Genomic DNA, 6,873 nt, shown 5'->3' on the forward strand with positions numbered 1-6,873 from the left:
CTTAAGTCAAATTTCTAGTTAAAGGCACATGTATAGTAAAAGGGAGAACAGGAAAGAAGAAAGCAGCCTCAAAATTTTGGACTTAGTGGACTGGAGAAAACAGATTTTTAAACTGTTAGTGAGGAAAGCTAAACTCAATTTACATTACAAAATCCCCCAAGACCCAGGTATCTCTGGAAAGCGAGGCTGAAGATGAGGTTAAGGCTTCAATGACAGTGTGTTAATGAAGCAATTATTCTTTTATCCTTTTCCCACTTTGTACAGCAACTGCCCCTGACCCTCTAAGCTCCTAGACAACTGGCTGTCAAACCAACATGCTGCTGGCAGAAAAACAGAAATCTTATTCGGGGGAGAGAAAGGAACTCAGACCTTGACATTAGGAACTCCTCAAAGAATAACACGTCAACCTTGGGCATCCCCCAAGGGATGGGCCCAGGTAAATTGCATAACAGTGAAGACTGTAGCCAACAAGCTATGTGCACATGCAGAGAGTTTCTAATCAGCTTTCTGGTGGACAACTTTTGGTTTCAGCAAAACAGCCAGAGAATACCAGAAGGGCAAGGAAAGCCTCTTGATATGACTGACACCAAACATACTTGGAAGAAATGGAGGCACTTCAGGGAGATGTACACCATCAAGTTCAGAAACAAGAGAAGTCGTAACCTTCATTAAAAAAGAACAAAGTGCTATGTTTAAAAAAAAATCACAACCAAAAAAAAAAGCTTTTGGAAGTTAAAATTGCAATAGCAAATATAAAGGGAGTTTAGATAAAATAGGAGATAGATATTGAGGACAGAATTTAGTAAATATTGCAGAAGGTAAAATTATAAAAACACAAATATATGGAAAGTAGGAGAGAAAAAATAAGAAAATTGGAAGACCAATCCAGAAGATTTGATACCTAAATATTAAGAGCTCTAGAAAAAGGAAACAGAGAAAGGCAAGGAAAGTATAAAAAGTAATTTAAGAGGATTCCTCAGAACTGAAAGACATGTTTACCTAGCACAATGGTCTAAAATAAACCCACATCATTTCATATCATCATGATGTTTCAGAGCATCAGGGATGAAGAGGAAATCCCACAATCTCCAGAGATATGGGGAAAAGAGTTTCATAACAGGATCAAGAATCAGAATAGTACCATATTTCTCAAGACATAGCAGTAGAAGTGATAGGACAATGAAAAAGTGCCTTCAAACTTGTGAAGGAAAATTATTTTTCCAGTTTCAATTCCATGCCAATCCAAAAGTGTGAGGGCAGAATGAAGATCTCTAAAAGTCTATTTCTTGCTCTCTTTGTCTAGAAGCTACAGGAGGATGTGCTCCACCAAAACAAGGATTTAAGGGAAGAAAGAGGAAGAACTGGGACCCAAGAAACAGAGACAAGGAGAGTCTCCAGGATGGAGAAAGGAGACCTCAAGGTGACAGCAGTACCTAGAGAACATGCCTGGGATAGAACAGGTCAGAAGACTCCAGGAAGAATTTATTCAGGAAGATGAAATTGATCAAACATAATTTAAGTATCTCAAGAGGCAATTTGCACACTTTGGGAAGGATTTGCATTAAATTACCTACACATTTATTTTTAAAAGTAAGAAAATCTACAAAAAGACTATGATTACCTTCAGAGAATTGTATCACCTTAACCTCTTAGAGGATTGATAAAATTTCGGGAGAGCTCCAATTTTTGTGAGGGCTAGTCTATTTCCAGTTCACTCTTTATTTCTAGGATTTAGCGTTTAATGATCTTAGTCTAAAACCCGGGGAGTATCCTATTCTTTATCCTAGTGGGCACTGAACTCCAATTTTGTCCTGTTGACCGTTTGAGTCGATCAAAGCTTTCCTCAGCTATTCAGCCACCTCTTCTAAAATCAGCAGTAACTGAGGTGAATACAGCCTCAAATTTCCAGCGCACCTCTCTGGGTTTCTTCCTTCTTCCTGATCATGATCTTTCTTCACTGTTTTGTTATCTCTCTGATAATTTCAAACAAATTTTTAAAATATTTTGTCTAGTTTTTCAACTTGTTCTCAGTGAAAGGGTTGGTTCTAATTACAAAGTTTGCCATTCAAGTGAACCCCCAAAATGTACTTTAAAAATTTCAAGTTTTGGGGGTACAGGTGGTTTTTGGTTAAATAAGTAAGTTCTTTATTGGTGATTTCTACAATTTTGGTGCACCTGTCACCTAAGCAGTGTACCCTGTACCCAATGTGTAGTCTTTTATCCCTCACCCCACTCCCACTCTTATCCTCAAGTCTCCAAGGTCCATTGCATTATCCTTATACCTTTGCATCCTCATAGCTTAACTCCCACTTATAAGTGAGAACATATGATATTTAGTTTTCCATTCCTGAGTTACTTCACCTAGAATAATGCCCTCCAGCTCCATCCAAGTTGCTGCAAGTGTCATTATTTTATTCCATTTTATGACTGAGTATGAGTAGTCTCTATACTCCTTTTTTTTCTTTTCTTTTTTTTCTTTTTTTTTTTTTTTTTACGGAGTTTTGCTCTGTCTCCCAGGCTGGAGTGCAGTGGCACAATCTCGGCTCACTGCAACCTCTGTCTCCCGGGTTCAAGCAATTCTCCTGCTTCAGCCTCGAGTAGCTGGGACTACAGGCATGCACCACCTCGCCCAGCTAATTTTTGTATTTTTAGTAGAGACAAGGTTTCACCATGTTGACCAGGCTAGTCTCGAACTCCTGACCTCAGGTGATCCACCTGCCTTGGCCTCCCAAAGTGCTGGGATTACAGGCATGAGCTACCGTGCCTGGCCTATATGCCACATTTTTTTTTTAAACCACTATTGGTTGATGGGCATTTAGGTTGGTTCCATATTTTTGCAATTGGTGAATTGGGGTGCTATAAACGTGTTTACATGTCTTTTTCATATAATGACTTTTTGGGGGTAGGTCCAAAACATACTTTTCATCTACTAACTCTGTGTATCCCTATATGTAGGAATATATGTAGATGAAATAAAGTTATATAAAAAGGAAAGTAAGGGCTGGGTCCAGTGACTCATGCCTGTAATCCCAGCCTGGGCAAGAGAGTGATTGAAAAAAAAAAAAAAAAGGTAAGTAAGGACATGACAAAAACAAGACAGATTGTGTGTGGGGAGAAGATGGTTAGATGAAGGTTATTTCCGAGTCTCTAGGTTTCATCTGAGATGTCAGGCCGAGGAAGCTAATTACATTATTTAAATATTTTAGTTAAATATTATAACTAAAAGAAGGTCATACATAAACCAGTGATAAGTATATGTTATAAATTAGAATTAATCCAAATCTGTGTATCTGTTTCAATAAAAAAGCAAAAACTTATGCAGAAAGGAAATATAGCATATTATGTGGCACAGGTGAGGATAGCATTTAAGTAATGTAAGTGAATACTGAATGGTGATCTAACTAAAATTGTCCATAGAGCCAAAATTGGAAATTAAAAGTGTGTATTTATGTGGACAAACGGGAAGCAAACGATAAGCAAATCTTCATCTTCTATATTGGGAAATCAGCAGATAATGGCTAAAATGGAAAAGTCAAGAAATCATGTGATAATCATTTGAAGTAAAAAGGTAAAGGAAGACAATCTGCTACCAAGGTTCAAAATGGTTGCCTGGAGGTATGGTGGTGGAATTGGGAGTGAGAAATGAAGTTGATATTTATAACAAGATTGTTAAGGTTGTTTGACTCCCTAAACTGCTTATAAAATTGGTAAATTTAGTTAAAATAAAAATTAAAGATAATTTTTAAAAGTTGATATCAGAACTAACTAAAAAGAAATATGTAGTACAAAATAATGAAAGCTCATATCTGAGTATACTTTGCCTAAAACTTGTCCTACCAATTAATCTATTATTTCAACCAATTCGTTTTCAGCCAATTCCTTCACTCTTTTTCACATGGCAAAAGTATGCTATGCCTGCTTTCAATTAAAAAAAAAAAAAAGCTGAAGAAATTTTTAATTTAATTTAAGTTTAGGTTCCAGGATGCATGTGCAGGACATGCAGGTTTGTTACATAGGTAAATGTGTGCCATGGTGGTTTGTTGCACCTATCAACCTATTAGTTAGGTATTAAGCCCTGCATGCATTAGCTATTTATCCTGATGCTGTCCACCCCCACCACTAACAGGCCCCAGTGTGTGTTGTTCCCCTCTTGTGTCCATGTGTTCTCCTTGTTCAGCTCCCACTTATAAGTGAGAACATGTGATGTTTGGTTTTCTTTTCCTGTGTCAGTTTGCTGAACATAATGGCTTCCAGCTCCATCCATGTCCCTGCAAAGGACATGATCTTGTTCTGTTTTATGACTGCATAGTATTCCATTGTGTATATTTACCACATTTTCTTTATCCAGTCTATCATTGATGGGCATTTGGATTGATTCCATGTCTTTGCTATTGTGAATAATGCTGCAGTGAACATATACATGCATGTATCTTTACAACAGAATAATTTATATCCCTTTGAGTATATACCCAGTAATGAGATTGCTGGGTCAAATGGTATTTCTGGTTCCAGGTCTTTGAGGAATTGCCACACCATCTTCCACAATGGTTGAACTAATTATATTATCACCAACAGTGTAAAAGCATTCCTATTTTTCCACAGCCTCACCAGTATCTGTTGTTCCTTGTCTTTTTGATAATGGCCATTCTGACTGGTGTGTGATGGTATCTCATTGTGGTTTTGATTTGCATTTCTCTAATGATTAGTGATGTTGAGCTTTTTTTCATGTTTGTTGGATGCATAAATGTCTTCCTTTGAGAAATGTCTGTTCATGTCCTTTGCCCACTTTTTAATGCGGTTGGTTTTTTCTTGTAAATTTGTTTAAGTTCGTTGTAGATTCTGAATATTAGACCTTTGTCAAATGGATAGATTGCAAAAGTTTTCTCCCATTCTGCAAGTTGTCTGTTCAATCTGATGATAGTTTCTTTTGCTGTGCAGAAGCTCTTTAGTTTAATTAGATCATAGTTGTCAAGTTTTGCTTTTGTTGCAACTGCTTTTGATGTTTTCATCCTGACATCTTTGGCTGTGCCTATGTCCTGAGTGGTGTTGCCTAGATTTTCTTCTAGGGTTTTTATAATTTAGGGTTTTACATTTAAGTCTTTAATTCATTTTGAGTTAATGTTTGGATAAGTGTAAGGAAGGGCTTCAGTTTCAGTCTTCTGCATATGGCTAGCCAGTTCTCCCAGCACCATTTATTAAATAGGGAATCCTTTCCCCATTGCTCATTTTTGTTAGGTTTGTCAAAGATCAGATGGTTGTAGATGTGCAGTCTTATTTCTGAGTTATCTATTCTGTTCCATTGGTCTATGTGTCTGTTTTTGTACCAGTACCATGCTGTTTTGTTTGAAGTTGGGTAGCATGATGCCTCCGGCTTTCTTCTTTTTGCTTAGGAGTGTCTTGGCTATATGGACTCTTTTTTGGTTTCATATGAATTTTAAAGTAGTTTTTTCTAATTCTGTGAAGAATGTCAATGGTAGTTTAATGGGAATTGCATTGAATCTATAAATTACTTTGGGCAGAGTGGCCATTTTCATGATACTGTTTTTTCCTATCCATGAGTATGGAATGTTTTTCTATTTGTTTGTGTCCTCTGATTTCCTTGAGCAGTGGTTTGTAGCTCTCCTTGAAGAGGTCCTTCACTTCCCTTGTTAGCTGTATTCTTTTTGTAACAATTGCGAATGGGAGTTCATTCATGTTTGGGCTCTCTACTTGTCTGTTGTTGGCGAATAGGAATGCTTGTGATTTTTGCACACTGATTTTGTATCCTGTGACTTCGCTGCAGTTGATTATCAGCTTAAGAAGCTTTAGGGCTGAGAGGAGGAGGTTTTCTAGATACAGAATCATGTTACCTGCCAACAGTTTGACTTCCTCTCTTTGTATTTGAATACCTTTTATCTCTTTCTCCTGCCTGATTGCCCTGGCCAGAACTTCCAATACGATGTTGAGTAGGAGTGGTGAGAGAGGCCATCTTTGTCTTACACTGTTTTCAAGGTAAATGCTGCTGGCTATTGCCCATTCACTATGATGTTTGCTGTGGGTTTGTCATAAATAGCTCTTATTATTTTGAGGTATGTTCCATCAATAATTAGTTTATTGAGAGTTTTTAGCATGAAGGGATGTTGAATTTTATCAAAGGCCTTTTCTGCACCTATTGAGATAATCATGTAGTTTTTGTCTTTAGTTCTGTTTATGTGGTGAATTATGTTTATTGATTTGTGTATGTTGAACCAACCTTGTATCTTGGGAATGAAGCCAGCTTGATCGCAGTGGATCAGCTTCTTGATGTGCTACTGCATTCAGTTTGCCAGTATTTTATTGAGGGTTTTTGCATCAGTGTTCATTAGGGATATTTGCCTGAAGTTTTTTTTGTGTGTGTGTGTATCTCTGACAGGGTTTGGTATCAGTATCATGCTGTCCTCATAAAATGAGTTTCCAATGGTTTGGAATAGTTTCAGAAAAAATGGTACCAGCTTCTTTTTGTATCTCTGATAGAATTCAGCTGTAAATCTGTCTGGTCCTGGACTGTTTTTTCGTTGGTAGACTATTTATTACTGCCTGAACTTCAGAACTCATTATTGGTCAATTCAGGAATTCAGCTTCTTCTTGGCTCAGTCTTGGGAGGGTGTACGTGTCCAGGAATTTCTCCATTTCTTCTAGATTTTCTAGTTTATTTACATAGAGGTGTGTATAGCATTCTCTGATGATTGATGATTGTTTGTATAAGTTTTTATAGTGTCTACTTGATTTTCTTCATTAGTCTAGCTAGCAGTCTATCCATTTTATTAATTTTTTCAAAAAAAACAGCTCCTGGATTTGTTAATTTTTCTAAGGGTTGTTCATGTCCCTCCTTCAGTGCCACTCTGATCTTGGTTA

The sequence above is a fragment of the Macaca fascicularis genome, chromosome 6 (genome assembly GCF_037993035.2).
Source record: "Macaca fascicularis isolate 582-1 chromosome 6, T2T-MFA8v1.1".
In the NCBI taxonomy this organism is placed as follows: Eukaryota; Metazoa; Chordata; class Mammalia; order Primates; family Cercopithecidae; genus Macaca; species Macaca fascicularis.